The 17,123-nt window shown below is 44.9% G+C and overlaps 1 protein-coding gene and 1 pseudogene across 1 annotated transcript in view; one reads left to right on the top strand and one right to left on the bottom strand.

Moving 5' to 3' along the window:
- ONECUT3 (one cut homeobox 3) overlaps positions 1 to 17,123 on the top strand; it is a 267,146-nt gene that overhangs the window by 179,122 nt on the left and 70,901 nt on the right. The gene's annotated exons all lie outside the window — the stretch shown is intronic.
- On the bottom strand, positions 3,953 to 4,062 carry LOC130343541 (U2 spliceosomal RNA; annotated as a pseudogene).

The following is a 17,123-nucleotide window of genomic DNA, read 5'->3' as shown; positions in this document are numbered from 1 at the left end:
GTAGGTCTATACAATAAAATGATACCTAGTTTATAAAAGTTTTGATTTAATTTACTAAATTACTTTACTACTTTTTGTACAAAAATGTTTTTTTTTTTCATACAGGGATTTATGAGGGTTAATTTATTGCGCCGTGACCTGTAGTTTTTATCGGTATCATTTTTGTTTATGTGGGAGTTTTTGATTACTTTTTTTTCCTGGTACATGACCAGAAATGCACAATTCTGGACTTTGTTGTTTTTTTTGTTTGTTTGTTTTTTTATAACAGGTTATATTTTAATTATTTGGACATTTATGCAAGCGCTGATACCATATGTGTTTTTGTTCATTTTTGTTTACATTGTTTTAACTGAAAAAATGGGGAAAGTGGGATGATTGAAATTTATATTAGGTAAGGGGCTTATTAACATTTATTATTATTATTTTTTTACACATTTTTTAGGAGACAACTACACGCCATCTCAAAAAAGATTGTATGTACTGAACAATGATGTGCCATAGCACAGCATTAATCAGTGTTATTGGCGCTCCATACATTTATACCCCGTGTCCCAAAGGTGATATACATACACAGCCCCCAAACACACACATACATGGCCCTATATACACATATTATTGCCGTCATATACACAGATACACAGCCCTATATACACACCCCCATATACACACACCCCATACACACACATACACAGCCCCCATATACACATGTGGTGACTTGGGATGAAAAGGGGTGTTGCAGGATGGTGTTGCTAGGTATAGGTTTAACCCTTAATTGTCTTGATGCCAGGGTGAGGGCTTCCTCTGTATCTATATGTCCTACCGCCACCCATCCCAAGAGCGATAGGGAGGAATAAAGGGATTGTACACAGCCGGAATTGTATTGAACCTGAAATAACTTTACTGAAGGATGCAATTAACAACAGTCTTTACAAGAGGATCGGAATTTAGGATCCTCACAGGTTGGCTGGGACCTTGTAGGGAATAAGCTTTGAATCCTTGCTTTACGCTGTTCCACTGAATTTAGTGGTATGTTTTAGGTTCAGCAGTCACGTAGGACTTTATGATGGAGTTGGATAAACTCACGGTAAGCAAGATGCTGAAGAGATAGGCTTCAGGCCCAAATTGTCTTGTAGGTATGCACGGAGCTGTGTTCTCTCTGATAGTCCGGAACCCAAGAGAGAGATCATGGGATACAGCACCCTTATATGTCAAGGGGAAGGCTCAAAGCTTATTGGTTCCCCAACCTGTCAGTCCTATTACAAAGGATTATGGTACTAACACATGACCTAGTCACATGACCCGCCTGTCCTTGACCCCTAGCATAATACAATTATTAGAGATCACATGACCTAAGGTCCTGTACATTACTTACACTACATTTTAATATATTAAATATGTACAATTCTAAGAATACCAGGAGGCGACTACGGGTTATCCCATCAGGAGAGCCCTATCAGCCCCCATACACACAAATACACGCCCCTATATACACACATTATTGCCGCCATATACACACATACACGCCCCTATACACATTATTGCCGCCATATACACACATACACAGCCCCATATACACACATATACGCCGCCATATACACACACATACACAGCACCCATAACACACATACACTGCCCTGTATACACGAACACACACATAAACACCCCCATATACACCCCCCCTATATACACACATACACACCCCCATATACACACATACACTGCCCTATATACACCCATACACACACATACACAGCCCTATATACACACATACACACCCCAATATACACACATACACTGCCCTATACACATCCATACACACACACACACTGCCCTATATACACCCATACACACACACATACACAGTCCTATATACACACCCCCATATACGCACACACATACACAGCCCTATATACACACCCCTATACACACACATACTCACCCCCATATGCACACACACACCCATATACACACATACACTGCCCTATATACACCCATACACACACCAAACACAGCTCTATATACACACCCCCATACACACATACACAGCCCTATATACACGCCCCCATATACAACTCCCCTATACGCACACACTGCCCGATATACACCCATACACACCCCCATACACAGCCCTATATACACATCCCTATACACACACACCCCCATATACACACATACACTGCCCTATATACACCCATACACACACACACTGCCCTATATACACACCCCCATACCCACACATACACAGCCCTAAATACACACCTCCATATACACACATACACAGCCTTATATACACACCCCCATATACACACATACACAGCCCTATATACACACCCCCATATACACATACACAACACCCATACACACACTCTGCCCCATAGAATTAAGTACCACTACCGCATTAGTAATTAGGGATGACGGCTGCTGCTCCTCCAGTGCAGGCGCCGGGCAAGGAGAGGGAGAGACGCATCGACCGACATCACTAGCCGGCCTCTTATCCCAATGGCTGGTTATTGATCTGCTGCGCACAGGCACGTTTCATGCCAGCAGCCAGGGTTGTATCACAGGCCTCCCTGTTGGCGCTTCTTAGTGTGCCCTCACAGCTAAGGCAAGCCCGGCCCCAGTAACTGATTAAAATAAAAACGAGGTGAGGACAGCCAACCAGTCAGTCTACCCATGGGCCCGGTGTGCCCTATGGCCAGTCCAGCCCTGACTACTACTCCCATCATGGACAGACTCTGCCCATGATGGGAGTTATCGTCCATGGGCTTACATGCAGATCGCAGCAGGTCATTCTGCAGAGACCCGCTGCAATCTGCATTTATTAAGTTAACAAGCTGGCGGTACATGAGGCTACACTGCGCTGCCACCGACTACTGTATTCACTGTCATAATTCATAATCCTCGCCGGAACACAGGAGCTCTGATTGGTGGATAGCTATTGACCAATCAGAGCTCCCCTCTCCCGGTGGCGGGGATTATGAATTATGACAGTGTATACAGGAGCCGGCGGCAGCGCAGAGTAGCCGCATGTACCGCCGGCTTTTACTGTTAATAAATGCAGATCGCAGCGGGTCTCTGGATAATGACCTGCTGCAATCTGCACCTAAGCCCATGGACTATAACTCCCATCATGGACGGAGTCTGTCCATGATGGGAGTAGTAGTCCTAAAACGGGTGTTGGTCCCCCATGTCCCTCGCTGTGCTATCTGTGAAGTTTTTTATTTTATCTAAAGCCGAGGAACGTGCTCTCGATTCACCCAAAGTGCAAGAAAAAGTGCAAACGTGTTACACTAAAAAAACGTGCACAAAGGATGCGGTCTATCGCAAGCCCTTCTCCGATAGGAAAGAGGCCCCGCAACAAACCTTACCCTTCGCCTCCGGACCAAAAGGTACCTGCGAGGTTCCAGGTTCGATGTCCCTTTTCGCCGAAGCTACTAGGGGACCACAAATGCTCCCGGCATCCCCCTTGGCGTTAGCCAAGGTATCTGCCCGCAGAGCCGATAACGGTAGGTACCCTGCCAAAGCAGGAGTACCCGGGGTGTTTGCAGGGAGGTGCGGAACCTAATGGCCACACACACCTCCCCTAGACCGCCAGGAGGGACACCCAGAAGGGCTACCGCATCCTGACAAATCCTGTGAACACACAAAAAGAAATAAATAAGTGAATGTGTGCAGATATACTGCCCGGACATCCGGCCGGATCTATAAAAATTTCTGTGATCCTAGCCAGAAGGCCGGGAATCAAGAGGTGAGTGCCACAAGGTGAAGAGATTATGGTGCCCGTGCTTCAACTCAGTGAGCCCATCCTCCCAGTGAGTTTCGGCACCTCGGAGTCACCACTCCCCGAGGCACAAAGTACCTCGGCTCTAGACCCTCTAAGCCTCATGGCGAGACCCGGAGGGAACAGGTCACATCGGGGCAGCCGTCGAGCTGATTCCTCAGAACCAGCCCCGGAAAGCCCTGGTACACCTGCATCCTCCATGCAGCACCCATCCTCACCAGCATGAAAAATGATAAGAACAGATACTACACTTGATCTTAGCCAAAAGGCCGAGAAGCGATATATAAGCTTTTTTTCACAGAAGCATCATTTGTGGGACATATTTTTTTTTACATTGCTTCTGATATTGAAAGAAATGCCCCCTGTTTTTATTGAGCTGCTCGGCCCGTGTTTGGAAATACTCCCACTTAGGCCATATTTGGTTCCTTGGCCCAGTAGGAGAGGAGCAACATTTGGCATGGATTATAGGCCGCACTTCATGCCTACAAAAGGTTTTAGCTGCCAGAACCATACAGAACCCCCACAAGTGACCCCATTTTGGAAACTACACCATCTAAAGTATTCACCTAGACCTAAAGTGAGTACTTTGAGTCATTTTTGTGTGGCTGGAATGGTTACAAAATCAGTGGAAAACATTTTATTAGATTTTTTTCCCCACAAATGCATCATTTGGTGGGACATATTTTTTGGATATTGCATCTGAAAAGTAGGAAATGTGCCACATATTTTATTACGCTGTTTGTCCTGTGTTCATTAATACCCCCGCTGAAGGCCATATTTGGTTGCATGGCCACATGGTGGGACCCAAAAGGAGAGGAGCACCATTTGGCTTTCAGGATATCATCATACAAATTATAGGCCGCACTTCATCTTACAAAGTATTCTAGCTGTCAGCACAATACTGCAACCCCAGAAGTGACCCCATTTTCGAAACAACCCCCCCCCCTATTCACCTAGGGCAAAAGTGAGTACGTTGAGCCCATATTGTGTGGCTAGAATTCTTTATTTGTGGGACATCATTTTGGTAAGTCGCTTTTGAAATGCGAAGATCGGTCCTTCTAGCGGCTGTCTGTTATAGTTAAAGTTCCTAATGGATATATCCGTCATGTTGTGGGAATAAGCACTCACTCATGGCGAATATATCACATTACTGGGTGTTAAAAAAAAATCTTTAAAAAACTGGTTTATTTTGTTGGAGGGGGGAGGGGCAGGTGATAATCCCCATTCATACTGCATTTCTGCAGTATAGGTGTCCGTTGTCATGTCAAAAAAGGGATGCCAATGTATACTGTAGCAGTCTCATTCAGAAATAAATGGAGCTGCTACAGTATACGTCAGCATCACTTTTTTTATGTGATGCTGATGGATACCTCTAACATACTGCTGAAATGCAGTATGAATGGGGCACAGTGTAGGGTCACATAGAGCGCATCCGCAGCATATTTCACACCGCGGATGCCCCCTGATCATTGTGGGGTGCTACAGGAGAGAGACAGAGGGAGCTGCCACCCTCTGTCAAACTCCTTACAGCTCGTGGTCGCTTCCGACCAGGGCTGTAAGGGTTAAACTGGCAGGACCGAAGTTTACTTCGGTCCCGGCAGTGCGGCAGGCCCCCGCCTGCTGGGGATCACACACAGCACCCCGCGATCCCACTGCGGGGTGCTGCAGGGAAGACAGAGGGAACACTTACAGCCCACTGTCACTTCCGACCACGGCTGTAAGGGTTAAACTGCCGGGACTGAAGTTTACTTCAGCCGAGTCCCTGCCGCGATCTTGTGGGTACAATGAGCAGTACCCACGAGAACCATGGATGTGTATACTCGTCCAGGTGTGGGAACGTGCATCTACCCTGGACGTGTATACACGTCCATGGTCGTTAACGTGTTAATGTTGTATAACTAATTACATACACCAGTCAGCAGTCTGGGAAAGCTAAGTGACAACTCAACTTAATATCCTCCTTATTTCACCAAACTTTCCAGATTCCTGCTTGAGAATTCTGCCAAGGCACACAGCCATGGCTAACCTGCCTCTATATTAGTGTGTAAATAAGAAAAAATTAGTTAGGTGACAACTTTTTCATAACTCCCTTCTAGATTTTCAGCCATCTTTCCTAGACTTCTGCATGATAATTCATCAAAGTCACAGAGTCACAGCTCACCTGTCTCTATAATATTGCATAACTAAAGACAGTTTTTCAGTCAGAAGTCTGGGAAAGTTTGGTGACAACTGGTTCATATCCTCCACATGGTTTATCACCCAACTTTTCTAGATACCTGCCTGAGAATTTTGCATATATTAGTGTGTAAATGAGAGTTTTTCATTCAAATCGTGCTGGCGGTTTTAAAAAATCCTGGGAGAGATACGGGTACAGTAATTACTGATCATATGACATCACGCATTGTGTGACGTAACGTTATGTGACGTGCGGCATCCTGGCTCCTAACTTTTTTTTTTTTTTGCTAGCTCCTAACAAATTTGTCAAGCCTTGGTGTATACTGCCTGTATGTGTGTATATACTGTGTTTGTTTTTATATACTGTATGTGTGTGTATAGGGTATGTCAGAGGGCCCAACAGCAGCTGAATGGTACGAGCCTCTTTTTAATGTCCGGTTTTCTGGTTGCAAGCCCCATAAACCGCCCTCCAACCCCCCTCTGATCCCCCCTGTGCCATTATGTTGAGGAGGCACAGTATTGTGGGGGATTTTATGAGGTATAGCAATGTGGCATTTGGGGGGATAAGGATGTTTGGGATGTCTCGCCATACATTTTGTGATAAAATGAGTGATGTCATTACAAAGTACAATTAGTCCCACAAACAACAAGCCTCACATGGGTCTGTAGATGGGAAATTAAAATAGTTATGGATTTTAAAAGGCAAAGAGGAAAAAAATAAAAATTTCCCCCACATATGTATTGTATCTCTTACGTCACTTTCTGTAATGTCACGCATATATAATTAATTATGCAAATTAGCATGGTCTGTATTTTTTAGCAAGAATGGCGGCAACCCTACTTGGCAGTAGGTGACAAGTGCTCTGTGGGGGAATGGAAGGGCACATAAATAATATTGTACTGAAGCTGCAGTCTGGACAGACAGCTATCAGCTTCAGTATTTGTTTACTGCCCCCCCCCCCCTAGAGTCTGCTCTGCATCTCTAATGAGTTGTCATAGAGCAGCCTCTTCTCCTGGTTGAAGAGAGGGATAAAGGAATGCTAAAGCTTCCCCTCTTCCTCCATCCTCCTTGATTTCCTGGACCAGCCACACTGCTGGGCCCCAGTTTCACAGTCCTTCCTTGATGCTTAAATTGAAACAGGAGGCAGCATGACTATTAGATGCTGCCACCTACTGGACACAATAATGATTTCTCCTCTAAAACTGGATTTATGTATTCATAAAAAAAGTATATGTGGCTGGCATTATACCCTTTATTTGCGGGAATTGGAAAATTCATATTGAACCTAAAGGATCTCAGATTCTCTACAATCTGGGCCTTGTTGTGGCTAATATGTGCTTCTCTAAAACAGGTAACTATTACAGGTGTCTGATGCTCCCCCTCAACCCCCGCCTCCCCAAACCTATAGCTCTGCTGGAGGCCCTGGGATGCTCTCCCCTTCATTTAGCCATGTAGAAGTACTTTTGACAAATGTCCTGTTTTTGCCTTGACAGTCCTGCGATTTGTGACCCTGTCCCTGAAAAAAATGAGAAAGTTGCATGACAGCACTTATACTGCACCCTGTCTGCAAGCCCTGTTTTCTATAAAGATGTAGCGCTGCTCCCCCATTTTCCTGCAGCCATGTGCCTGCTGGACGGGACCCTATTTGTAACTAAGAGGAGCATGTGATGATACACATCACTCTGTCTGAGGATACACATCACTCTGTCTGAGGATACACATCACTCTGAGGATACATATCACTCTGTCTGAGGATACACATCACTCTGTCTGAGGATACACATCACTCTGTCTGAGGATACACATCACTCTGTCTGAGAATACACATCACTCTGAGGATACACATCACTCTGTCTGAGGATACACATCACTCTGAGGAAACATATCACTCTGAGGAAACACATCACTCTGTCTGAGGATACACATCACTCTGTCTGAGGATACACATCACTCTGTCTGAGGATACACATCACTCTGAGGATACATATCACTCTGTCTGAGGATACACATCACTCACTCTGTCTGAGGATACACATCACTCTGAGGATACATATCACTCTGTCTGAGGATACACATCACTCTGAGGATACATATCACTCTGTCTGAGGATACATATCACTCTGTCTGAGGATACACATCACTCTGAGGATACATATCACTCTGTCTGAGGATACACATCACTCTGTCTGAGGATACACATCACTCTGTCTGAGGATACACATCACTCTGTCTGAGGATACACATCACTCTGTCTGAGGATACATATGACTCTGTCTGAGGATACATATCACTCTGTCTGAGGATACACATCACTCTGAGGAAACATATCACTCTGTCTGAGGATACACATCACTCTGTCTGAGGATACACATCACTCTGTCTGAGGATACACATCACTCTGTCTGAGGATACACATCACTCTGTCTGAGAATACACATCACTCTGAGGATACATATCACTCTGTCTGAGGATACACATCACTCTGTCTGAGGATACACATCACTCTGTCTGAGGATACACATCACTCTGTCTGAGGATACACATCACTCTGTCTGAGAATACACATCACTCTGAGGATACACATCACTCTGTCTGAGGATACACATCACTCTGAGGAAACATATCACTCTGAGGAAACACATCACTCTGTCTGAGGATACACATCACTCTGTCTGAGGATACACATCACTCTGTCTGAGGATACACATCACTCTGAGGATACATATCACTCTGTCTGAGGATACACATCACTCACTCTGTCTGAGGATACACATCACTCTGAGGATACATATCACTCTGTCTGAGGATACACATCACTCTGAGGATACATATCACTCTGTCTGAGGATACATATCACTCTGTCTGAGGATACACATCACTCTGAGGATACATATCACTCTGTCTGAGGATACACATCACTCTGTCTGAGGATACACATCACTCTGTCTGAGGATACACATCACTCTGTCTGAGGATACATATGACTCTGTCTGAGGATACATATCACTCTGTCTGAGGATACACATCACTCTGAGGAAACATATCACTCTGTCTGAGGATACACATCACTCTGTCTGAGGATACACATCACTCTGTCTGAGGATACACATCACTCTGTCTGAGGATACACATCACTCTGTCTGAGAATACACATCACTCTGAGGATACATATCACTCTGTCTGAGGATACACATCACTCTGTCTGAGGATACACATCACTCTGAGGATACATATCACTGTCTGAGGATACACATCACTCTGAGGATACATATCACTCTGTCTGAGGATACACATCACTCTGAGGATACATATCACTCTGTCTGAGGATACACATCACTCTGAGGATACATATCACTCTGTCTGAGGATACACATCACTCTGTCTGAGGATACACATCACTCTGTCTGAGGATACACATCACTGTGTCTGAGGATACACATCACTCTGTCTGAGGATATACATCACTCTGTCTGAGGATACATATCACTCTGTCTGAGGATACACATCACTCTGTCTGAGGATACACATCACTCTGTCTGAGGATACACATCACTCTGTCTGAGGATACACATGACTCTGTCTGAGGATACACATCACTCTGTCTGAGGATACAAATCTGTGGTGGCCCAGTACAGGAGTTGCACTCCTGTATAGAGATGAGTGAACTTTTGAAAAATTTGATTTGGCCGATTCGTCAATTGTTGGAAAAAATTAGTTTTCATTAAAATTTATTCGCAGCGAATCTATAATAAAAACGGCTATTTCTGGGCCGACTTCTACCACTACTTAAGGAGCTGCAAGTGGGTTGTTTTACCCGGAAAAGACGTTATTCAGCACTAGCACGCCGCGGGGAACATTTAGAGACCCTCTCTAACCTTCTGAGCCGCCGGGTCGCTGTACAGCCGTGGACACGGGGAAAGTAAATAAAGTAAGTAAACTTCTTCCTTACCTGCTCAGAGCCCTCGGGGGGGGATTGCTCAGCCTGTCACACATGACTTTTGGAGCAGCTTCTTAGTGCTGCTGTCTGCCGGCCATATTGCACTGCACGGAGGTTGTCACATTGCCATTCATCATACCATCCAGCAGACTTGGAAATTCAGCATTTACTGTAATTTGCTCCCTACTGCCACCCAGTGGTCATTTCCCAGTACTGCATTCTGTCTAAATTGTTTTCTCCAAGCTCCCTACTACAATACCTGTTACAGCATATAGTACATTAACTCCTCCTTACCTGCACTCCCTCCGCCTGGCGTGCCAGTAGCCGATAACTGGCAAATCTGTCAGTATTATTAAACGTATTGCGATAACTCACTAAGCACCAGATTCACCCATCTGCCTCTACTATGTGAATCTACCTTAGCCGAATTGTCTGATCTACCCTAGTTCAATTGAAGATTCTACAGTAACACCTGGTCTATTTGTCAGAACCATTGTTCACCACTTCATGCAACCAGGACCCTATGCCTACCCAATTTTAAGCTAATCCCTACCTTCTGCTGGAGGGGTGTGGATGGTCAAAATAGGTCCACCTATGCAAAGAGTTTCATCTGATACCCGCCAACCAAAAAATAGCATAGAAGATTTTGTAAAGAAGCACTTGAAAGGGGAAAAACGTAAATCCCAACTGTCTAACCCTCCACCTTCTAACCATTCTACACCTGTCTCAAGGCAACACGCTGACAGAGAATCAGATAGTGAAATGAAGGACCAGTCCCAAACTGCTGAACTAACTGTCTCTCGATCTTTCATGAGTGACCTCATCTCCACTGCCCTGGATCCTATCCGGAGAGACCTAACTGAACTCAAACAAGACATGAAACAGGTTGGGCACAGGGTCGAACAATTGGAGACAACACAGTCACCTCATCTCCTACACTGAATCCTCCACGTCCTCATTTGCAAAATGTCAATTACACCTCAGCAAAATAATTGATTGGATGGAAGATCAAGATAACAGAGGTAGACGCAATAACCTACGTATAAAGGGACTTCCAGAATCTGTATTACCTGAATCGTTAATGTCTACTCTTAAACAGATTTTCATCCAAATACTAGGTGACTCCTACAAACATGATATGGGGATTGAGAGGGCGCACAGGGCACTTAGAGCTAAACCCAAACCATAAGAACCCCCTAGAGACGTCATATGCCGTCTATTCAACTCCACTGTGAGGGATGATATCCTTCGGAAGTCAAGAAGTCTTCTTGAAATTTCCTTTAGGAATCTCCGCTCTCAATTTATCAGGACTAAGCCCGCATTACTTCATCTAAACGCAATCTTCTGAGACCATTCACAGCACTACTCCGCTCTAAATCTATTTCCTACAAGTGTCTGTTTCCGTTTGGTTTGTCCTTCTCTGCGAGCGGCAAAAGGTATACCATTTGCACACGGACGGACCTCACAGATGCCTTGTCCAGTTCGTTGTGGGGAGAAGTGGACGTTCCAGACTGGGCAGTTGTAATGGATCTGACGGAGCTCCCTACCATTCCATTACCTATGTCTTGTGAAATTGCTGGCTCATCCAAATCGAACAAAGCTAAAAAAAAACACTCAGGAAAGATGACACCTAGACGAATTGATATGGTGGACTCTTGAACACCTGCTTAAATTTGATGACCACAAAGATTGACTAAGGACTCTCCTACCCTCTGAGTTCTCACCTCATTCTTCCTCCCCATGAGACTCCTTCAATACCATGTGTCGTCTACCTGTTGTTGTTTGTTCTTCTGTTTTTCCAATTCCTCCTCTTAGGTGGACTGACTGGTACAGACTCGACGTCTGAATGTACGGGGAGCTTCATCTTACGCTGCAGAGTCGAAGACCTCTTTGCTGTCTACAAAATCTTCTCCGCTGTGGCTCTCAGCTGACTAACTTGACCTGCTGGACAGTGCCCATCTGAGTAAGAACGTATAAAGCACTGTTTCCGTACTGACATCTCTGATATGCTTAGATGTTTTTTCTCCCAACTCCCCACACATCTCTCCTCCTTTTCAGGGTTCCACTAGAATACTCCTTCCCATATATTTACCTTGCTAGACTGACTGCTCATGTTGGTCTCCCCCACTAAAATCTCCTTACATCCCCCTTAGTCGCCATAGTCCTTCCACAGTGTGAGGAACTATTGCTTCATTCTATCTACACCCCTATTCCTTAGGAGATCCATACTCTAAGACGCGCTCATCGGGTCTTCATCTCTTCACCCGTCTCCCCCGCGCCTCACTCCGCAACTGCTTCGTTACTATTGACCAGCCAGTCACACACCTTTCCAACCGCTCCTCCTACTGGATCCCCCCAACCCCCCCCCCTAATCCCCTTGCCTAGTTTGACCCCTCCCCCCCCCCATTGCATTGGAATTACTAACTATGGTTATATAGGTTCCACAAATGATTCTGACTGACTAATTGGCCTTTACTTACCAAGTAACAATTTGCTGTGCAGATAGCGTTCCTTTCCGCAAAATTGTGTGGCGTATTATGGCTAACGTTGTAACCAATTCATCCTATTATGTTAGGGGTTTCAACGAGCCAAGAAAGAGGGGACAGCTAATCTCGCTCATGCAGAGGGATGGAGTGGATATCGCCCTGCTTCAAGAAACTCATTTTAAGGGTCCCCGGATCCCCCGCTTACAGACACATTTTTATTCCCAATGGTTCCACAGCACACATCCCACCTCAGCTTCGAAGGGTGTGAGTATTGCCATTCACAAACGCACCCCATATGTACATACCGCCTCCTTACCTGACCCTGAGGGGAGATATTTATTTCTTAAAGGATCCATAGTGGGGTCTCTGGTCACCATCGCCAACCTGGATGCCCCTAATTCTAACCAAACTAACTGGTTCATCACCACTTTAGAAATATTGAAACAATTTGCAAAGGGAATCCTTATACTAGGGGGAGATCTTAATGTAGCGCTAAATCCAATACATGATACCTCCTCAAAACACTCTTTTGTTTCATGTAAAGCGCTAGCAGCGATTCGTAAAACCCTGTCCTCCCTGAACTTGATAGATGTGTGGAGAACTCTCAATCCTACTACAAGACATTACTCTTATTACTCCTCAGTTCACAACACATTTCATAGACTGGATTATATCCTTGTCTCCAGCAGGTACCTCTCCCAGGCAGTCTCTTCTTCTATAGGCTCTTCCACACTCTCAGACCACGCACCTGTCTTTGTCAATTTCTCTTTCGCTAACATACCTCCCAGACAGTGGTCATGGACTATCAATGAAACTTTACTGGCCTCTGATGCCCATAAGGAATTTTTACTCAACTGCTGAGTGATTACTTCACCCGCAAGGAGTCTTCAGAAGTCTCCTACCCAATTGTCTGGGAGGCTTATAAAGCCTTTATAAGAGGTGAATTCATTGCCCTGGGATCCAGGTTGAAAAGACAACACTCCTCTCAACTTAACTCTCTTCTAGCTCAGATCGCTACTCTAGAGAAGCTGGGGAAGATGACTGACATGTTAACTGTACAAGCTGACTTAATTGAACTGCGTAACTCACTGAAAGACTTTCTCAATATTAAGTCAGCCAAGGCTTACCAAATTAGTTCTTTTAAGTTTTATGCACATGGGGGCAAAGGGTCCAAATTGACCACCTCTTTACTTAAAAATAAGTCGGAGCAAGCTTTTGTGTCCCACATTAATACACCCTCCTGGTGGCGGACAACACTGACTCTATATCAGAGGCTTTCTTACAATTTTATAAATCCTTCTACAACCTGTCCGACCATCCTGAGGCGGAGTCTCTCACTTCCCGCTTCCTAGATTCTATTTCCCTCCCTTCGCTTACTGATCTAGACAGAAATTCTTTGACAGCTCCATTCACTGACACTGAAGTCTCAAAGGTGTTGGCCTCCATACCTCTCTATGCAATGCCCTCCTGTGAGGAGCCTCACTCCCCCCTCAAGCGTTGGAAGCCCATATCATTTTGCTTCCTAAGGAGGGGAAGAACAAACTGGAATGTGGGAGCTATCACCCCATTTCATTACTGAACTCTGATATTAAATGGTTCGTCAAACTATTAGCTTATTGCATGAAGCACCTTGTTCCACGACTAGTTGGTCCCGAACAGCTGGGCTTTGTAAAATCTTGAGAGGGCAAACATAATACTACACGTCTAATTTCCCTTATTCACTATAAACAAAATTCCCATAAAGATCTCATCCTGATGGGAACTGATGCTGAAAAGGTGTTCTACCATGTTTCTTGGTCATTTATGTCAGCCACATTGAAGAAATTCAACTTTCTTTCTGTCCATACGCAAGGAATTCACTGCCTTCCTTTGGTCAGGTAAAACGCCCCGTCTACCTCACAGGCTACTTATTTTGAAACCTAAGCATGGAGGAATGGGACTCCCAGACCTCTACAAATACTATCAAGCTGTACACTTGGCGAGATGGTTGCAAATAACCCGTCCTCCCCCCAGACCCTTATGTGCTGAAGTGGAAAGGTTCCAGATCCACACGGGGAGCCTTTTGGTCCTCTCTCACTAAGTACTGCACACCCAGACTGCTTAACTCCTTGACAAGTGGAACCATTGGAGGATATCATAAATTTATACGTGCAATCAGCGGATCATCACAGATATCCCCACTTGCACCACTGGATGATCTCCCCATGTACATCGGATCTACTAGGATGCATGAGATTTGGAACCATTTCCACACTTTCGCTCTGAAAGATTTGTACACTAGTGGGTCGGAGGACCCAACATCATTACTTCCCAAAACCTCGAGAGACAAACAAAAATTTTTGTCCCACTTACACCTAAGACAAACAGTAAGAAACCTCAAACGGCTGTTTCCCTCTCCACCTCCTCTTTCTTGGCTCGATAAATATTATATACTCCCACAACTACCAAGGGGTATTATCTCATGCTTGTATGAGGGCTACTCACGGCCTCCTCGCCTGCGACACCTAGATACTTGCTTGCTTGGAGTACAAAACTGAACACTAATTTTTCGAAAGCAGAGATCGGGCACATACTGTCTCTCATGGTTTTCCTAGACGTGTCAGAATCCAAGAAAACTCCTTCAAGCTCCTAACTAGGTGGTACCGCACCCCTGAATGGCTTTTCCGTCTCCAACTTACGAGTGACAACATTTGCTGGCGATGTGGTGCTGAGGTGGGCTCGTTGGCTCATATCTGTCTGTTTTGCCCTAAAATCAAACCCTTTTGGGAGGAAGTTTTAAGAACTATTTCACTGATTACTAAAGTGAAAATCCCATTCTCAGCTCCACTTCTCCTACTCTGGGCCCCTAATCCTGTATTTACCCCCAAAGAAATCGAATTTACCCACACTGCTTTTGACTGCCGCTAAACTGCTAATACCCTCAAACTGGCATCAAACGACTCCTCCCTCAATACATTCATGGTTTGTGAAAGTTGATTACATATGCAGGATGGAGGAATTGGTGAGTTGGGAGATGAGGAGACACGCTTTTTTCCTGAAAACTTGGTCCCCTTGGCGCTCATATCGCTCCTTGCTTCAGAACCCTGCCTCCTCTAAGCCAGGAGACAATTGATCTTTTTGTTAACTAAATCCCTTCTTGCGGAAATATTCCAATAGCCTTGTATTTCTCTGCTATTATACTTTACTGATGGAGTGTTGAACTGTGAGGAATTTTACACCATAATCCTTCTGTTGCGCTGCATTACATATATATCTTTCTACATATCACTAAAACATAGTCAACTTTTACTATACTGCCTGGACTGTATATTTAGGTTTACCCACTTACTTCACTCCTTTTTTCTTTCCCTTCCCCCCGCCCTCCTCCCTCTTCTTCTATACCCACATTGTCCATTTGAAACTGATCTTTTTTGGAGTATTTCTGCATGCTTGGTTGAGTGCTTACAGTACTCTATGTGCTTCTAAATTTGTAATATCTAATTGGCCTGCGAGCCTCTTGAGTCCTACAGGTATTGTCCGATTACTATTGTGCTATGATGTATGCTCATATGTCTTGTTACATTGTTTTTGTGTTCTCGTTTACGGAAAAAAGAAAAAACTCAATAAAAATGAGATTTGAAAAAAAAAACAACAACAACGGCTATTTCTGATCTACATGGAGTCTCAATAGGGGTGTAGAGTGTGCTGGGGTAGTGAAATAATACTGTTATTCAGAATGACATGCAGATTACAGGCATCGCTTTTAGAATCACTGCTGCTGAGCGGCACAATGACAGAGGCTTGAGGTGGCATCAGTATGAGGAGACCATATAGTGGCTGAATGACACAGCGCGTAGGTGTTGGCTGCATGAGGAGACCATATAGTGGCTGAATGACACAGTTTGGATGAGGCTGAAGCATGAGGAGACCATATAGTGGCTGAATGACACAGCTTGGATGAGGCTGAAGCATGAGGAGACCATATAGTGGCTGAATGACATAGCGTGGAGGTGTTGGCAGCATGAGGAGACCATATAGTGGCTGAATGACACAGCTTGGATGAGGCTGAAGCATGAGGAGACCATATAGTGGCTGAATGACACAGCGTGGACGTGTTGGCAGCATGAGGAGACTATATAGTGGCTGAATGACACAGCGTGGAGGTGTTGGCAGCATGAGGAGACCATATAGTGGCTGAATGACACAGCGTGGAGTGGTTTGCAGCATGGGGAGACCATATAGTGACTGAATGACACAGCTTGGATGAGACTGAAGCATGAGGAGACCATATAGTGGCTGAATGACACAGCGTGGAGGTATTGGCAGCATGAGGAGACCATATAATGGCTGAATGACACCGCTTGGATGAGGCTGAAGCATGAGGAGACCATATAGTGGCTGAATGACACATCGTAGAGGTGTTGTTAGCATGAAGAGACCATATAGTGGCTGAATGACACAGCGTGGAGGTGTTGGCAGCCTGAGGAAACCATATAGTGGCTGAATGACACAGCGTGGAGGTGTTGGCAGCATGAGGAGACCATATAGTGGCAGAATGGCACAACCAGGAGTTTGTAGCAGCATGAGTAGACACTAGGCCTTCACAATCCCTAAGATTATAAAACGAATTCTGAAATTTTAACGGAAGATTTTGGGTAGCTTGTGCTACCATAACAAAATTTTATTCCCAGATCCAGGCCTAGCAGCATCAGTAAACCATATATTGCCTGAATGGCACAGCCTGGAGTTGGCTGAAGCATGAGT

The sequence above is a fragment of the Hyla sarda genome, chromosome 1, assembly GCF_029499605.1.
Source record: "Hyla sarda isolate aHylSar1 chromosome 1, aHylSar1.hap1, whole genome shotgun sequence".
NCBI lineage: Eukaryota > Metazoa > Chordata > Amphibia > Anura > Hylidae > Hyla > Hyla sarda.
The sequence above is the reverse complement of the archived record's forward strand: the minus strand, read 5'-3'. Positions and strand labels throughout refer to the sequence as shown.